This window comes from Culex quinquefasciatus, chromosome 1 (genome assembly GCF_015732765.1).
Source record: "Culex quinquefasciatus strain JHB chromosome 1, VPISU_Cqui_1.0_pri_paternal, whole genome shotgun sequence".
Lineage (NCBI taxonomy): Eukaryota > Metazoa > Arthropoda > Insecta > Diptera > Culicidae > Culex > Culex quinquefasciatus.
The window spans coordinates 38,272,964-38,292,591 of NC_051861.1; positions in this window are offsets into that span (position 1 = coordinate 38,272,964).

Consider the following 19,628-nt stretch of genomic DNA (forward strand, 5'->3'; position numbering starts at 1 on the left):
CCTGTAATTCTGGAATTACCTTGTAATTCCGTAGTAATTAGTGTAATTCCATAGTTACTCAGTAATTCGTGTATTTCCCATCAATTCAACAAAGAAAAAAAGTTGAATTATACCATGTTGAAAATTTGGTAAGTTGAATATTACCTCTTTTTTGAGTAAAAAAAATTGTGTAAAAATATAAACCTGATGAATATTCATCAAAAACTGATGCAAATTCATCATTTTCTGAGGTAAAATTAATCTTTTTTTTTTACACAAGATCTGTCACCATTTCTTGATGAATATTACCATATTTTTTCTGTGAAGTGACTACTAGTAATTCTTCAAAGGTAAATCGGCAGAATGCATTTTGCTTTTCCTTGATTCCTTGATTTCTTTTTCGGAACGTCCGCAAATTCGGATGTTCTCTAATTCAAATGTATTCGGATGAAAAAGCACTCAAACGTCAAAATCAGTTGTGACCCCATTATTCGATGATTTCCAAGTAGGGTGTCCAATTTTCCCGGGTTTTAAGTTTTCCGGAAAACGGAAAAAAAATATTTTTTAAGTCAGGGAATTTTTGGAAAACGTCATAAAATTTATGTTTTCTTAATATTTGTCATGTTTTTTCATGCTTTAAAATCATACTATTAGCTCAAAACTATTAATATCAATCTTAAAAAGGATAGCACTTTTAAATAGTTTTATAGATGTTTTTTTGTTCTTTGTTGTGCTTTGAATTTTAAATGCACTCAAACGCCAATATCAGTTGTCAAACTGTTGTTGATGTTTACCAAATTGTTCGATGATTTTCAAACAGGACGTCAAATTTCCCAGGTTTTAAGTTTCCGGGAAAACGGGAAAAATATTTATATATTCCCGGGAAGTTTTTGAAAATGTCATAAATTCTATGTTTTATATTTGCTATGTTTTTCAAGCTTTAAATTTATAGAATTAGCTCAATACTATTATTATCAATCTAAACAAGGATAGCAGTTTTTAGATAACTTAAACAATTTTTTTTGCTCTCTGTTGTGCTTTGAATTTTAAATGCACCAAAATTCTAATTCAAATTAAATAAGTATTTTTTTTATTTCTATATGACATGACTAAAACAGCTTAAAAAATTGGTTTAAGATGGCTAAAAACAAAAATGACAACAAATCAAATGGTATCAATTAATGTAAAATTTTAGAAAAGTTTTAAATTATAAATTGTAATACTAATGTAATTTCCAGGCCGAATAAACATATTTGTTTGATTCCGGGAATTCCTCGTAAAACACAGAAAAATCCCGGGAATTTTGTGCCAGGAATTCCCGGGTTGGACGCACTATTGCCAAGCACGTGGTTTTGTGCGTTTGACAGCTATCATTCGATCCAATTCCAAAGACTTTTCTCTAAATGCTGGAAGCTAGGCAGTAATTCCAAGTTATTTTTATAAATTTGAGCAATTCTGTGTGGTTTCTGGAAATCCCAAGTAATTCTGGGAAATCATGGTAATTCGTGACATATTGCCAGTAATCCTGGTAATTCCATTTAGACTGGTCAGTAATCCTTGATGCTGGAAACCCCTTGGGGTAAACCATGTAGAATGGAATGTTGATGACTTTTTAAAACATTTTATTGAACAATATTTACTTTAATGTAATGAAGTTTCTTAATTTTTGCTTACATACAAACCAATAAACTAAAAAGTGTCTAACAAAAAAGTGACCAATTTCACTACACTCAAATCCCGATGGTTTGACACGAGTTGTCAAACGAACGTGGTCACTTTTAAGTTTGACACCCCTTTTACACGGAGTTCACACACACTACCAAACATTTGTTTTGATAGTGTGCATAAGCACCGTGTAAAAAGTGACATTTCGTCATTTTTTAGTTAGACTTTCACCAACCTATCCCGGATGTTGATGACTTTTTAAAAACATTTTATTGAACAATATTTACTTTAATGTAATGCAGTTTCTTAATTTTTGCTTACATACAAACCAATGATTGATTCAAAGCGATGCTAAATAAACTAAAAAAGTGTCAAACGAAAAAGTGACCAACCACCGGGGTTGAGTGTACTTTTTTGCTAACATTAATCCTACTGCTGATTGGTGCGCTGGATGTGGGGACGCAAAGTCGTGATTATGCAGGTTAATTTTTTTTTGTATCGCTGTTCGTATGGGGTGAGTGATTGTGGTAATCGAATAATAGCATCATTGGTGCGCTGGAAGTGGGGACGCTCCAACAAGCGATATCTGTTTTTTCCTGGTTCTCGTTACATTTTATTCTCTATTTATCTTTGTTTTCATGTTTGTGTATTGTTTGGTCCGACTGGTGAAAGTGGTGGTGGTAATTGTGGTAATGTTTTGGTGGTGGTTATGGTGGTGGAATCTTTGATGGTGGGACATTTGGTGGTGGTACAGATTGTGAACTTGTCAATTTACTAACATTGAGTCCAAAACCTCCCTACAAACATCTATACCACTAGGTGACGTAGAGATCTCTGCGCATTCTAGATAGATGTTTACTAACATACCTTCCCATCCCCGAGGTTAGCAAGGTACCGGCCAGGAGCCCCTTATCTTACTGGTTTGTATTACACACTCATCTAAAGATGAAAACATGGTAACTCCCTTGTTGAAATATTATAACCGGATGAGAGTCTAGTGCTATCATACGTTTAATTACAGTTAAACAGCAAGATAAGCGTTGTGCAGCCATCCGGAATTGTGCGACCTTTACTGCTAATGCTAATGCTAATGCTAAACATTAATCCTACTGCTAACGGGACCATTTCTGAGAGTCTCTATCAGGGATGGAATTACAGTCGACTCTCTGGTTGTCAATATCCAAGGGACCGTCGAGGAAGAGAATCATCAGTTTACAGAGCGATGCAAAATGAAGACTCGATTGAAAATATTTTTTTCTTGATTCCCAGCTATGGGAGAGAATCATGACAACGTCCATCAAACAAAAACAAACTAATGTCAACCACCCTTCAAGGCTTCGTTTCGCCAAGAAAAATGTCTATGCAAGCCATGAGAAAGTGAAATTATTGACAACCGGAAGAGATTTTTAAAGCAAACAGAATCCAAGGGACCGTCGAGGAAGAGATCCTTCAAGCAAGGGAAAATATCGAGGAATGAAGATAATTGAAGTATGCAGATTGAAGGGACTGAAGAATTCATCGATATATGGAGAATTATTGATATCGAGAAGATTGACAGCCAGAGAGTCGACTGTATCGCGAAAAAATCAACTTCGCTTGCGAACTTTCTTCACCCGCGAAAGAGAGAAGAGGCAAATCACGCAAAAGGAAATCGCTCTCAAAATTCTCCAAGAAAATCAATCTGCTGATGATTTTTTGTGAATTTCACTGTTAGCACCGCTCAAAAATATTAATTTCATTTTGTTTATACACATTGCCCATCTACAAAATGTGACAAGTCATTTTTCGACGTGTGACGTTACACTTGCATGTGTAGTAGTGAAAAAGATGTTCCGCCGAATAATCAAGATGATGTTTTTTTAGATTCTTTTTACCGATCTTTCGTGCGCGAGAGAGGAGAGCCATGCTCCCTTCGGATTTTTTCTTTTGATGAACATCCAAAAATTTTCGTTTGATGATGATTATTCCATCGCTGGTCTCTATAGTTTTATGCGCTTGATATCATTATTTCGTTGAAAATATGTATTTTGGAGAAATCTCAAGTTTGTTCACAACCCTAAAGTGTTCTAAATTTGAACAAATTCCGGAATGATCTTCCTCAGAATTAACTTACAAAACATTTAAGACCAATTTTCAGCACGCTGTGTCTTTTGACAGTAGCAAGATTTTTCTTTATTCGTATTATTGTTAAGTTTCAACCCTAATATATTTTTCAACAAGCCATTGTCCCAACTTGTGAATGAAAAAAGTGTTTTAAAGTGCATTTTACACCTGCCCAGTTGTGTTGCAGAGATTTTTTTTCGCCCCAAATTTTTTATGCGGTGCTGTACATTGAAATTCCACACAATACAATTTTTTTTATTTCAAACATGCTAAATATGATTTCAAACGCAGGAAAATGCATTTCTAATTATTTTCAGTTGGTTAGACTTCTATTTTCTTTATAATTTTGAAGTTTTATGATAAAATATTTGTTTGCCCCCTGATTTTTCGAACCGACTTTGAAAGGGGGCGGGGGCATAAACTTTGAAAAATATTTGCAACTTTCTAATGTTTAACCAACAAAATTGACTTTTCATAAATTTATTAATATATTGCTTATTTTCGGTAGTATTTATTAACTGTAATAATGTTTAAAGGTGCACAGCAACCGAGGAAGTTGTTGTATTTTTTTTCCAGAATTGGGTACTAAAGCCCTTTGTCAATTTTTATGTACAACGGTAAATAACACGATTAAAAACAATTTCTGATCACTTTTTTTCATTTTAATGCAAATTTTTTTTTAGACTAGACAACATTTTTTCGATGGATCAACTATGGTCCCCTTGGAACGAGCTGTCAAGTAGGAACTTTTCTGTCAAGAAGGACCGCGAGGTTAATTTTTCAAAATTGATTTAAAAATCCATTTTAAACTCTTTGTGGTCGTACAAAGGGTCATTGTACTCAGAAAAATAAGCTTTATCGCTGTAAACAATAATATCAGCAATCTAAGCTTCATTTTAGGACCCAATTGACAAACTTACGGACCCAATCCTGCTACCTGATAGGTTATGTTGATAGTTCCCGTAGTTTTGCAGTTATTAAAATGTTTGTAACAAAAATCTTGGTGCAAACGGCTCTGGATGATGTGTTTTGCTAAAGCATTTTGTGATACTATTTGCTTGAAAATTTTGAAAAATGGTCTTAGAATTTGTAAAAAAAATACACAAAAAAGAATGATGGTAATATTCATCAGGAAATGGTGACAGATTTGGTGTGAAAAAAAGATCAGGAATTGGTGAATATTCATCAGTTTCTGATGAATATTCAGCAGGTTCACATTTTTGCACATTTTTTTTATGTAATATTACTGAAAAAAATTTATTATTCAACCATCCAAATTTTTAACATTCCAAAATTTTGTGTAATTTAAAAGCAAGAAAATATTTTTTTTATTTGTTCTTGATTCGATTATCCAAAGTCACAAACAATCCTTCGCATAATCGAACTTTTAATAATCGAAACTACGGAATGAACTGTAATGGTGTAATATGCGTGGCTTATAAGGCAGTACACTATTGAAATGAACTAGACAAATTTGTTTAATTTGAGTTACTTGAAATAGAATTTAACTTAAGAGATAAAAAATCATCAATTTGAAAAAAACATTTTCATGTGATTGGATTATTTAATGGATGGTTCTATGGAGAGCTTGTGATAATCGAAACATCGGATCAAGGCTTTGGATGAATAAAAATCTAGACTGTATTTTAATTCTGTAGACTTTGTGGATGTGTTTCGATAATACGTCGCTTGTGTGCTATCTTGTGACACGTCTGCTGTAAAAAGATAGGACGTGTCACAAGATAGCACACAAGCGACAAATAAATGAAAACTCAACCCTGTTTTTTCCTTAAATCTATGGAAAATCCTAACAAATCGGCAGACGAAAAAACAAAAAAAAAGTGGAAGACTTTGCCACAGATTTAAAAAAATGTTCAAACCAAAAAATCTAAATTTCTAAATTCGCAGGTCAAATATTAACTGAAAATGTTACTAGAACCATGCCATCAAAAAATAAATTGTTCCAAAAATAGGAATAAAAGAGCCCTATGTCAATATTTATGTACACACAAAAAAATATTTCAGAATGTTACATCATTTATGATGTAACACTTTTGCACGTCATTAAACATATAAAATTTGAATGCAATTTGATGTAAATTTGCAACAAATTATACGTAAAAACATGATTTTACGTGTGATTCAACCGTTTACGTCGAATCTCAAGTTTACATCAACTGAGTTTACATGTGATGCATTTTTTCCGTGTCGATTAAATTCACATATTTTTTTTCTGTGTACAACGGTAAAAAAACACAATTTAAAACCATTTCTGATCACTTTTTTCATTTTAATGCAAAAAATATTGACAAGACAATTTTTTTTCGATGGATAAACTATGACCCCCCTTGGAACGAGCTGTCAAGTACATAGGACCTTTTCAGTCAAGAAGGGCCGTGAAGTTAATTTTTGAAAATTGAATCAAAAATCTATTATAAATCCTTTGCGATCTTTGGAAGATCATTGTATTCAGAAAAATAAGGTTTATCGTTGTGAGCAATAATATCACAAATATAAGCTTAATTTTAGGACCCAATTATTAATCAGATATTGGAAAAATGTAGCAAGTTTTAAAAATAGCATGGCCTATTCAGAAATGTAAAAGTTAAAATAATGTAATCCGTCACCGGTGTCACACAGTAAGACTTTTATTTGGTTAGTTATTCCGGTTAGTCATCTGCATTCAGATGAAATTGCAATTTGGTCTAATGGTTGCAGTTTCACGTGTCCCATGTAAACGGCACAACGAAATCAGAGAAATTAAATTGAATAATTGCACTATTATTGTGTGAATTGTCATTGCAGTTGCATTATGACATCGGACTGATCTTCCCAGATAAGTGATATAGTTATTTGTTGGTTCAGTGTTTTTCCATATATTGACAATATTTTGATAAACATAAAATCTAGAGTACTTTTTCAAAACAACCAATGCGCCTTTTGAAAAAGTAGCGCGAGATATCTGACTTTCTTAAAATATCCATTCCTATGAATAAGAGTTGCCACTACTAATTGATGAAAACGAATACAGTTTACTGCCATTCATAATTTGTTTACACTGCTAATCATCTTTGCATACCACCACAACAGCCACAAAACGTGTCTTCCCTCTCGGATTAAATCTTACGCGTCGTAAGCCACGTGCTTCATCACTATCAGGATTCTGCTATCCGGCGAGGCGTCGTGACGATGCCGTCATCAAACGTCTACGGCGTGGTTGCATTTCTTCCCAAAGAAAGAGAGCCGTCATTCTTTCGTCATCGCCGGCGCCTAGACCCCTCTCTCTCTGTTTCTCCTTAAATTTTGAAGCTCTCTGATGCAAAGCGACGTCGAAATTGCTCAGCGAGCTTTCCGTGAACGGTTCTTGAGTTGAGTTGAGCAACTTTGCTGAGGCCGGCGCGCGAAGCCGCGAAACGGACGCAAATCTGAGAAAAAATAAGCCGTGTCCTTCCTACGGGTAGAGCTTGCCGGTTGGGGTAAAGTGGCAATTGTTAACAGTGTGACATTTCAGAAAGGGCAATAATAAGTTTTGAACCTTGGTTTGAGCTTTTTTGACTTATAAGTTGTAATTTGAAATCAATAAAACCACTTTTTAATGAAGATAAAACTTAACAAAGGTTTACATTTTGGTCATTGAAAATCGGATCAATGGCTTATAAGTCCAAGATATCGTTTAATTGTTAGTTTTTAGTTTTTAGTTTTTAGATTTTAGTTTTTAGTTTTTAATTGTTAGTTTTTAGTTTTTAGTTTTTAGTTTTTAGTTTTTAGTTTTTAGTTTTTAGTTTTATTTTCATTTGATCGAATGAAATAATGTGCAACAATTAAATAAACTGCCCTCCTTAGACAAGCCTTCAACTATACAACGTTGGGTGCTTTCGGTGAGCTACGTTCCGCCCCGACCAGGTTTTTTGATTCTCTCACGAAATCGATCATTTGCGCGCTGATAGCAAGTGGTTTTGGCCTTTCAAAAGGATGAGTCACAAATTCTCCCTCTCGCGTCAGACATCATGGCTAGAGGCCTAGGTTTGGGGGCAGGTGTATGTTTATTTTTTTTGTATTATTTATTTTGAGTGTAAGAGCGAGAGACCCCGTACTTGCGGAGAGGAATGCCGGCGATGTCCGGTTCGCACGCGCGCTTATTATTACTTGCATGGCATGGCGGCATATGGACCAGTTCTTGTGCGATCAAGTCCATTCAGGTTCATCACCTCAATGAAATCGCGGTGATTCATTCAAAACGTGCACACACGCACACGCATATCTTTGCGGGTTTTGTTTTGGTTTGATTTTTTTTTTTTGGACCGCGTGACTCGTCTTTAAGGTGGCAAAATTAGTTTGAGGTAATAAAATCAATCGGAATTGAGCGATTTGCGATATTAAGGTTGTTAAATTTTTATTACCATTCGTGACACCTGGTTGTTTGTTCTGGTACTGTAATATTGCGATTTTTTATTTGGGTTGAGTTTAAGGCTTTTAACCTGTATGATAATTGGTTTAAATCTTTACTTTTAAAAAGGATTGACTTTTGGTATCTTGTTTGGGATAGAATCTAATGGTTTTAAGTTACAATTGATGTATGTTTAACATTTCAACGCACAAGGCTCCAAAAAAGTTGGAACGGTAACTTCAACTCGATATTTCTCGGGCATAACTCAACCAATCAAGATGATTCTTCTTTCCAGTGATTTGTTATGATGATTTAAGAATTTTGCAGAACTTAATTTGATCAAATCTGTAATGTTTGCGATTAAAAACATAGTTCGGGTTCGAATGTTTGGAAAAGTCGTCGGTTCCACGTAGAGGGTTGTTATTTTTATTTGTTATTTCTAAGGGGGTAAAGCCTTTTCAAATTAGGTCCAATTTCCACATCCTCCCTCGAGCATATCACTCTTCAAAATCTGTTTATTTTTATTCCCTTTGTCCCTAAATGAATTTCGGTGTATCAAGGTTTTTTTTTTTCTTTTTTGATGTCAATAAGTCATTCTGTGTTTCACGTCAACCTCAATATTAAATTATATTTTGGGGAAAAAACTCTTGGAATCTTTGTAAAGTTAATGTTCGCCGATTGTGAACATTCGGGTTTTCCTGATAACTGTAAATATTTCTTCAATGAATGTTTTCAGTTGACCTTAAAAAAGAAAAAAAAAACGTTTAAATTTTGGTTTAGGTTGTTATTTATCATATTGCAAAAATCCCGATAATGGGAAATTAAATATTATTCGTAAACATTTTAAACTAAAATTTTGAGTCCCAAAAAGCTCAAAAAGCAATCTTGTATATGCAGATTAAGAAAAAAATCAAAGGTTAGATATAGTTCTTCTTAATAAAGAGGATACTTAAATTAACGTTTCAAAGGAAAAGGTTGAATTGATAGTAAATAAATTAATTTAAAAAAATAACTATTATGTTTCTTTTTAAATTATTGCCACTATTGGCATAGTCAACAAAAAAACTCCCGTGTTCGGGGAATTCCCAGGAAAATGCTAAATTCAACTCTCGATTCCCGGGAAATTGAAAATCTCAAGAATCGTCACCCTGTAGTTCCACGTGCTTCTGATTTGACTACACTACGTTACAAAATTTTTCTTTTCTTACTTATAATTTCTTTTAAAACTATCAAAATCCTCGTTGAAATAGTCAGATTTCTTGCCAAAATTACTGTATGCTGTCTTATTTAAAATATTCATTGATTTTTTTCAGCTTGTAATTAAGGTAATTAAATATAGCTTTTGCAGATAACTGTTAATAATTGATATTTTTAAAACCATAACATCTTTTTGCAAAAGCCTCCCGTACTCATAAAGGTCAAAAGTTATGGATTTACATGGACTATAAGCCTATACGGAATTAACTGTTAGGCCAATTGCAGTTTTCTCATAGTTTTGCGATTTTTCTATAACAAACTTTTTACACCGTGAAATTTTAGGTTGCATAATTTGGGGGTTATACTGTAGAATATTTTTTCGTTATTCGGTTATCCGAAGTATTTCTTTTTAATAAGACATGCGCAATGGTGGAATGAATTGCACTTAAAGTATATTATTTTCATCAGGATTTACGATGATTCAAGCGTATAAGGCCGGTGAAAATATTTTTTGAAGTTTATGTCTCTCGAATCTGGCCAAAGTCAACTACGCACATTTTACTATTTATGGTGCAACTGAAATAAATTTAACATAAAAGATGCGATGTGTTTGTGCTTATTAAAATTTGTTCAATGTCTTGGATCATTAAAGCGCCTTCTATTAGGGTGGATTTTCATGGATTTTTCGATTACCGACATCGAATGCGGCTTTCGATGCTCGTGATCATATTTTGCCGAAAACTCATTTTTATCAATCAGGTTTAATCGCAAAATGGTTTGGATTGATATTTTATGGTAGTATAAGCACAAACAAACACATACCCATTGCCGGAAAGTTGCGAAAATGCGATTTTCCGACTTTTCATTTTCGATGCACGAGCATCTTCAGACGACCGACATCGAAAGCATACTCACGACCATGCTTTGCTAAAATGTCCGTGCATTGAAACTCGATGTTCGTCCAGTGCCCTTTTGCTACCTCAGCGGCCCCCTAGACACAAACCTAAATAACGCTTTGAAACGCTTGGTACGGGATGGGAATGAAACTTGACGAAACAAATTCTATCTGTCAAACCAGACCTTGTCAAAAATCAAAACAGCTGATTTTGCATGGTGAAATGGAGTTAATCTTCTGGCCATTGTTTTGCAGGCGGAATCAGTCCACCGGTGGACGGATTGCTTGCCTAGGGTAGCAAGAGGAACTGATCCACCGGTGGCCGGATTTCTGGACATTGTTTTGCAGGAGGAATCCGTCCACCGGTGGTCGGATTTCAGGGCATTGTTTTGCAGGAGGAATCCGTCCACCGGTGGACGGATTGCCTGGCCAAGTTGACAAGAGGAACTGGTCCACCGGTAGATGGATTTCGGAGCATTGTTTTGCAGGAGGAATCGGTCCACCGGTGGCCGGATTTCTAGACATTGTTTTGCAGGAGGAATCCGTCCACCGGTGGTCGGATTTCAGGGCATTGTTATGCAGGAGGAATCCGTCCACCGGTGGACGGATTGCCTGGCCAAGTTGACAAGAGGAATTGGTCCACCGGTAGATGGATTTCGGAGCATTGTTTTGCAGGAGGAATCGGTCCACCGGTGGCCGGATTTCTGGACATTGTTTTGCAGGAGGAATCCGTCCACCGGTGGTCGGATTTCAGGGCATTGTTTTGCAGGAGGAATCCGTCCACCGGTGGACGGATTGCCTGGCCAAGTTGACAAGAGGAACTGGTCCACCGGTAGATGGATTTCGGAGCATTGTTTTGCAGGAGGAATCGGTCCACCGGTGGACGGATTTCTGGGCATTGTTTTGCAGGAGGAATCCGTCCACCGGTGGTTGGATTTCGGAGCATTGTTTTGCCGGAGGAATCCGTCCAGCGGTGGTCGGATTTCAGTGCATTGTTTTGCAGGAGGAATCCGTCCACCGGTGGACGGATTGCCTGCCCAAGTTGACAAGAGGAACTGGTCCACCGGTGGTTGGATTTCGGGGCATTGTTTTGCAGGAGGAATCCGTCCACCGGTGGACGGATTTCAGGGTTTTGTTTTGCAGGAGGACGGATTTCTGGGCATTATTTTGCAGGAAGATTCCGTGCACCGATGGACGGATTGCCTGACCAAGTTGGAATCCGTCCACCGGTGGCTGGTTTTCTGGGCATTGTTTTGCAGGAGGATTCCGTGCACGGATTGCTTGCCTAGATTTTGCTTGAATTTGTTAAATTCCAAAATTTCTAAAATTTCTTTGAAAAAAATTAAAATTTTCTTCAACTTATAAATACTAAGTTTTTTAAAATTCAAAGTTTTCTAAAATTTTTATATTTTTTAAAACATAAAAATATGTTAAATGTCTTTACTTTCTTTATTTTTTTTTCAAATCCATTAATTTCGTAATATTTATAATTTCCTGAATTTCTTAAATTTCTTAAATTTCTCAAATTTTTTAAATTTTTGAATTTTTTAAATTTCTTAAATTTTTTAAATTTCTTAGAATTTCTGAAATTTCTTAAATTTCTTAAATTTCTTAAATTTCTCAAATTTCTTAAATTTCTTAAATTTCTTAAATTTCTTAAATTTCTTAAATTTCTTAATTTTCTTAAATTTCTTAAATTTCTTAAATTTCTTAAATTTCTTAAATTTCTTAAATTTCTTAAATTTCTTAAATTTCTTAAATTTCTTAAATTTCTTAAATTTCTTAAATTTCTTAAATTTCTTAAATTTCTTAAATTTCTTAAATTTCTTAAATTTCTTAAATTTCTTAAATTTCTTAAATTTCTTAAATTTCTTAAATTTCTTAAATTTCTTAAATTTCTTAAATTTCTTAAATTTCTTAAATTTCTTAAATTTCTTAAATTTCTTAAATTTCTTAAATTTCTTAAATTTCTTAAATTTCTTAAATTTCTTAAATTTCTTAAATTTCCTAAATTTTTTAAATTTCTAAAATTTTTAAAATTTCTAAAATTTCTAAAATTTCTAAAATGTCTAAAATTTCTAAAATTTCTAAAATTTCTAAAATTTTTAAAATTTCTAAAATTTTTAAAATTTCTAAAAATTTTAAAATTTCTAAAAATTTTAAAATTTCTAAAATTTTTAAAATTTTTAAAATTTCTAAAATTTCTAAAATTTCTAAAATTTCTAAAATTAAAAAAAAAAACTTTTCTATAATTTCTATTTTTTTAAATTTCTAAAATTTCTTTAATTCCTTTAATTCCTTTAATTCCTTACATTCCTTAAATTTCTTTATTTTTTTAATTTCTTTAATTTTTTAAATTTCCTAAATTTCTTATATATCTTGAACTATTGATTTTTTTAAATTTCTTAATTTTTTAAATTACTTAAATTTTTTAAAATTCCTAAAAAATTTCCAATTTTCGGCCTACCCTTTTTATTTCTCATCTTTTTTGCATGATATTTTTGCAATGAACATGAGGCAAAAGGTTTTATTTAATTAAATTATGCGCTAGTCTAATCATACGCCTTTTTGAAAAAGATTTATTGACCAACATCAGCTTATCTCAAAAGTTGTTCTGGAATTCTGATCGCCACGCAATGCTGCTTTGTTTAATTAAATTATGCGCCAGTCTAATCACACGACCTTTTGAAAAAGATTTATTGCACAACATCAGCTCATTTCAAAAGTTGTTCTAGAATTCCAATCGCCACGCAATGCTGCTTTGTTTACGTTTGAATCTGTCATTTACCATCCTTCGTTAACTTGCATGCAAGTGTTCCTTATTCCGGAAAGTCAATTTTGGGGTTGTGTCTAAGCTAAATGAAGTAACGCAAGCCACGAGCATCGAGTTGGTTCGATGCTCGTGCTCTCGATGTCGTTGCACAATCCATGAAAATCCAGCCTTAGGCAAGCGGTTAACGTGGTTCGGTTGAAGCATTAGGGTGTAATATGGTTGTAAGGAAGAAATAAAGTTGTCCAAATTCCGATGTTAGTAGGCACAGTTATTTTTCAGTTCCTTCACCCTTTCCTACAAATTTCCCAAAGACGGTCCAAAAAATCACACTGGAAAATCGATTTTTGTGTTACATCCAATTAAAGTAGTCGGTCAATCCTCGATTGATAGTGCACACCTTGCAGAAATTAAGCAAGCAATCCATTTTCTTTATTTGTAGTTTATTGTTAGTTTATGAAAGAATATTTTTTCAGTATGAGTCGTACATTAATCCAACAAGATTTACCAAGTTGGATAAATACGACGAGTGCTGAAACAATAAAATTTTACAGCATTTTTTGCAATTCCGAAAAACGCCTTCTGAATGGTATTTTAGGTCAAACATCCACAGGGTTGCGAATGAGCGAGTGGTCAAACAAACAAAAGTAAGTAATGAAATGGATTTGGAAAAATCATTGACGTGAAGAAATGCACTATTTGTTTAAAATCCACATTTGTCATTTGACCAATTACATTGTATTGCTTGATATGTACAAACAATATAATTTATTTAGAAATTATGTTTATTTTAAGTTTTTAGAATCTGGAGATTTATTTTTTTAAATGTTTCAATAACCCAATTTATTTTTGCTTTTCTGGTGTTTTTAAAATCACCAAAAAGCAAAATATTAAATTAGTGTTTATTGTACCTTTAAAAACCCAGACATAAGCTTTAAAAGAGTAACAATCATTAAAGAGAAGGACTAACTTTATTAAAAATGATCAGCTGTTTCCAATCACTTAACGGTTTATTAAACGTAATGATTTATTGTAATGGTAGCTCATTCTGACCCGCACTCTGGATAGGTAATCAATTATATTTTAATCAACCAAATAAATAACATTGAATCGAACTAACTAGTGCAAAAATCTTTTTGAATTGATTTGTAATTTTTTCAAAGGTGTCTCTGCTTACCTTGATTTTTTTTTATTAAGATAAGGCCTATTAATTCAAAAATATTTACACTTTCAACTCTGACTGTAAGACGTAAAATGATTAGTCTACTAAGTAATGTTCCCACTGCCTTGTTGCGCCTTAAGCAAAATACTTTTTTTATTAGGGTATTTTAACGATTACTGGCCCCCTAGTAGAGCCAACGCGCATTTTTCAATATTTTAAGCACTTTTCATAACTCTTTGTACAAAACAATGAAATCTGATGTCTTTTGAACAATTTTGACTATTTGTTTTATCAGTTTTTTTGTTTTGAGCAGAAAAATAGCCATTTTAGAAAAAAAGTTTTTTTTGCCTGTTATGGACCCCTTTTTCCTATAGTGGACCTGGGTCCATAATCCGATTGTGGACCCGGGTCCACTATAGGCAAACAGTTATTTTTATACCAAATTTAACCGATATTTGGTGTTTTAATGCATGGTGGAGGTCTGATGTTACACAGTAAAAAATTTCTGTGTAAAATCGCATGCAAACGCATGCACATCACCTTTGTGAGCAAAAGCATGTAATATTGCATGAGAAAACGTGTACACAAAAAGCATAGCATAGCATAGCATAGCATTGGTGTCTACCCGTAGCTGCTACTTCGTTATTGACCAGGACCCCCAAACATTGCTCCGTGGACCACAGATGAAAAGTAGGAACCAATCATCACCCCTTCGCAATTTTCAAAGGTCCCTATCGTGCTGATCAATACCGACGCCGGCCACGACCAGTGGTAAGACACGGGGAAGTGGATGGGAATGTTAGCCGATACTTGAGTGATGGGACCGCCAAATCGACTGCGTCTCCGACAAAGTATCACATTAGTTTTGAGGGTTTAGTAAGATGGGTATGAGGTCAGGATTCACTGTGGTAGGTGATGCGACCATGAGCAATTTGTTTATCGGTTGAAATTTTAAAAATCTTAGGCAGCCGGCTGCGGAAAGATACCTATCTAGGGATTTAAATATAGTATTAATTCGACCGCGATTCTCCAGAAATTCTCCGTCGGCGTGCCTTCCGATCAACGGTGATGTAGGAAGGGCTTCATTCATTAAAATTATTTTATATCATAATCCTTAAAACATATCCGTCGACGTGCCTTCCGATCCTCGATGATATGGAAAGGACTTAATCCAGCAATACGACTTGCTTGTCTCAAAAAACAAAAATCGGATCGTTTCTATCGAAAACTATTTAAAGAGAACAAAAATGAAATTCATCGGCCAACGAACGCGCAAACAAAAAATAAATGAAAAAAGAAGAAGAAGAAATCCAATCACCCCATGTACACAAATAGCGACACAAAAGAGACGGAAAATAAAACGAAAAAAAAAACAGGACTGCGCGTCCACACAGGCACCGCACTACTGATGCCATTATTTAATTATAATGACCAATCACCCCATGCAATGGAACAGCGACACAAAAGAGACGGAAAATAACACGAAAAAACAGGACTACGCGTCCACACAGGCACCGCACTAATGATCGAAAACGTGTACACAAAAAGCATGTACAAAAGAAAAATAAATAAATTTTGCACACCCCAAAAATAACATCAATCTGGTGAGAGTCATATCCAGATTACCAAGTCCGCGCCCCAACCGTCTCGGCTAACTCGCCGCTGTGAAGTTTGTTGGATCAACACCGATGTAGCTGTACGTTCCCCGTACATCGTATACTATACAGTTAATTCAGTATACGACGTACGGGAAACCTACTGCTACATCGGCGTTGATCAAAGCATTTACAAGACGTTGAGATAGCCGAGACGGTTGGGGCGCGGACTTGGTAATCTGGATATGACTCTCACCAGATTGATGTTATTTTTGAGGTGTGCAAAATTTATTTATTTTTCTTTTGTACATGCTTTTTGTGTACACGTTTTCTCATACAATATTACATGCTTTTGCTTACAAAGGTGATGTGCATGCTTTTGCATGCGATTTTACCATCGGATTTTTTGCTGTGTAGATATAATGACTAAAAGATGGATTTTTCATCATAAACAAATACACGGCGTCTTTTTCAGGGGGGTAGTATTTTTTGAGAAATAGCAAGAAAACTGTCATATACATATGAAAGTGTGGAACATCCCCGTTCATTTGCGGGGCGAACGAAAATCTTTGGTCGGGAAAAATCAAAGTTATACTCATTTGAAGTTTTTGAACTTTTTTCCCATGGGGCCAAATTTCGTCTATTTCAATTTAATATTGTTATAAGTCTACATGGGCATGATTTATGGTTCAGATCATATGATTTTTTATGGGAAATGATGCAAGGAACATTTTTCCTGAAGCACGCAAAGTGATTGAAAATAAGGGAAAAAAGTTATAAAGGTTTTATTGAAAATTTGAGAGATTATCTGATAAAATTGCACACCTCTTTCCCAAAAACCGCAATGTTTTTGATATTCAGATCATTATTTCGATGAATTCTTTTTTGAGAAATGTTTCTGGACCCATTGAGTATATAAATCACTACAGAAAAGTGTAATTGGTTGGGTTTAAGCTCAACTGTATGTCACAGTTATGAATTTTGGATTTCACTGAATCAACATATTTTTGTGTGTTTTGGTTATAAAATGTACCGTTTACATTAAATTTTTACTTTTTTTTGTGAGTACATGGTCCACATGATATGTTTTGTATCTAATTGAGACATGCAGTGTAAATACAATCACAGAGTTTCTATTTCTATGCCTTTTGTTAATTTGTATTTCCATTTGGGCTATATTATTTGTATTGAAACTACAGAGTTGAACTTGCAATTATTGGTAATAACATAAATATTGCGTAAAAATCATTAAAAGTTTAAATGTATGTAAATCTATTAATTTAATCTCAAATAATTGAGCTTAACATACTAAACAAGTCTGGCATCCAAATTTGAAACAACGAACAATACAACAATTAAATTGTTTTGCTAAAAAACACACAAATAATTGATCACAGTGGCAGTGCGTGGCCGAATGGTTACGCTGTCCGCTGTAAGCGGATGATCCTGGGTTCGATTCCCATCTGCTCCAACCTTCCATCGGATGAGGAAGTAAAACGTCGGTCCCGGCCTTGGTTGTTGTTAGGCCGTTAAGTTATTCCAGGTGTAGGAGTCGTCTCCATGCCATAAGTACAAACAACACACCAAACCAAGCCTACTCCGGTGGAATCGCTGGCGGCGGTTGGACTCACAATCCAAAGGTCGTCAGTTCAAACACTGGGGTAGAAGGTTCCTTGGAGTAGAAAGAGGTTTTGGTGCTCTCCCCATTCAAGCCTTCGGACTCCTAGGTTCGAGCAGAAACTTGCAAAAGAGACCACAAAAGACCCGGGGGTCGTTAATGTGGATGGTTTGATTTGATTTTGATTTACAATATTATCACCTGACCTCAAAATATGTACGTGATCTCTTGTGAGGATTAATAAGACTAATACAAATGTGAAAATCTAATGGAAACGGTACATTTTATAACAAAAACAAACAAAAATATGTTGATTCGGTTGAAATCCAAAATTCATAAAAGTGGCTTACAGTTGAGCATAAACCCAACCAATTATACTTTTCTGTAGTGATTTAAATACTTAATGGGCCCAGAAACATTTCTCAAAAAAGAATTAATCAAAATAATGATCTGAATATCAAAAACATTGCGGTTTTTGGGAAAGAGGTGTGCAATTTTATCAGATAATCTCCAAAATTTTCAATAAAACCTTTATAACTTTTTTCCCTTATTTTCAATCACTTTGCGTGCTTCAGGAAAAATGTTCCTTGCATCATTTCCCATAAGAAATCATATGATCTGAACCATAAATCATGCCCATGTAGACTTATAACAATACTAAATTGAAATAGACGAAATTTGGCCCCATAGGAAAAAAGTTCAAAAACTTCAAATGAGGATAACTTTGATTTTTCCCTTGTTTTTCCCGACCAAAGATTTTCGTTCGCCCCGCAAATGAACGGGGATGTTCCACACTTTCATATGTATATGACAGTTTTCTTGCTATTTCTCAAAAAATATTACCCCCCTGAAAAAGACGCCGTGAATATGTTTTGTTAGCAAATTTGGCTTAAAACGACAAACATTAAAATTATTTAAAAAAGTAATTTTGATGCACATTTTTCCATATCAATGACATAAATAGTTGACCGAAACTAAACAACAACTTGGTTTACAGTTGCTGATAAAACTACGCAAGTTTATTTCCAATCAAAAAATGTTATTGATTTATTGTTATGAAATATCATTGAAAACTTTAATTATGATGCTTCAGTTAAATACAATTAACTATAGTTTCTTATTGATTATAAATTTTAACGGCTTCAGCTATATTTATACTCATAATTGAAAAAAATATGGAATTAGGTTGATTATAACAAGCATTTATTGTTTGTTTTAGAGAAACTTTTGCTTAAATACACAGTTTTCTTCATTTTTGATGGTCAGCAATTCCCCACGAAAACAGCATGATTCGAGCAAACAGTTCTCCGATCGGGCTCAAAATTTTGCTGGGGGTTTCTTGGCCAAAATTATTAGACCCGTATTTTTTTGTTTGGTCATTAGAATGACCTACGCCGTGTTAGGGTGGTCCGAAAAATGACAATTTTCGTTGATTTTGGCAAAAACCACTTTTTTCAAAAATCATATCTCCGCGCCATTTCATCCGATTTTAGCTGTCTTAGGCGCAAAAGAATTGTGATTAGTTTGGCTATTTGGGAAAAATAGTAAGAAGTTCCGAAAATCTATATTAATGTTTGAAAAGGTCGTATGGAAACTTAAAATGCTATTTGAAGGTCTCGGGACCAAAGAGCCTATGGCTAAGCATATTTTTATCAGATTCCTTGGAAAATTTTACATAATATATCAAAAAATGGTGAAGTTATGTTTTCAAAACTCTGAGATAAGTTGCGTATTTCAATTACTAAAATATTGGTATATATTTGTATTGGTCATTGTTGAATTTTTGAAGTTATCGCAGTTTTAGTGAAAAAAGTAATTTTTTTCTCGTTTTCGTCATTTTCCCATTTTTTCGCGTGGCGCGTCGAAAACCCCAGTTTTTATTTTCAAAAAATCGTATCTCAGAGTATTGAATACATAACTTCACCATTTTTTGATATGTTATGTAAAACTTTCCGAGGAATCTGATAAAAATATTTTCAGACATAGGCTCTTTGGTCCCGGGACCTTCAAAACAGCATTTTAAGTTTTCATACGACCTTTTCAAATGTTAAGCTAGATTTTTGAAACTTCTTAAAAAAAATCCCAAAATAGACCATTCTTTTGCGCCTAAGACAGCTAAAATCGGATGAAATGGCGCGGAGATATGATTTTTTGAAAAAAAGTGGTTTTTGCGAAAATTGACGAAAATTTCCATTTCCGGACCACCCTATTACGGCGTAGGTCACTCTAATGGCCAAAAAAATACGGGTCTAATTAT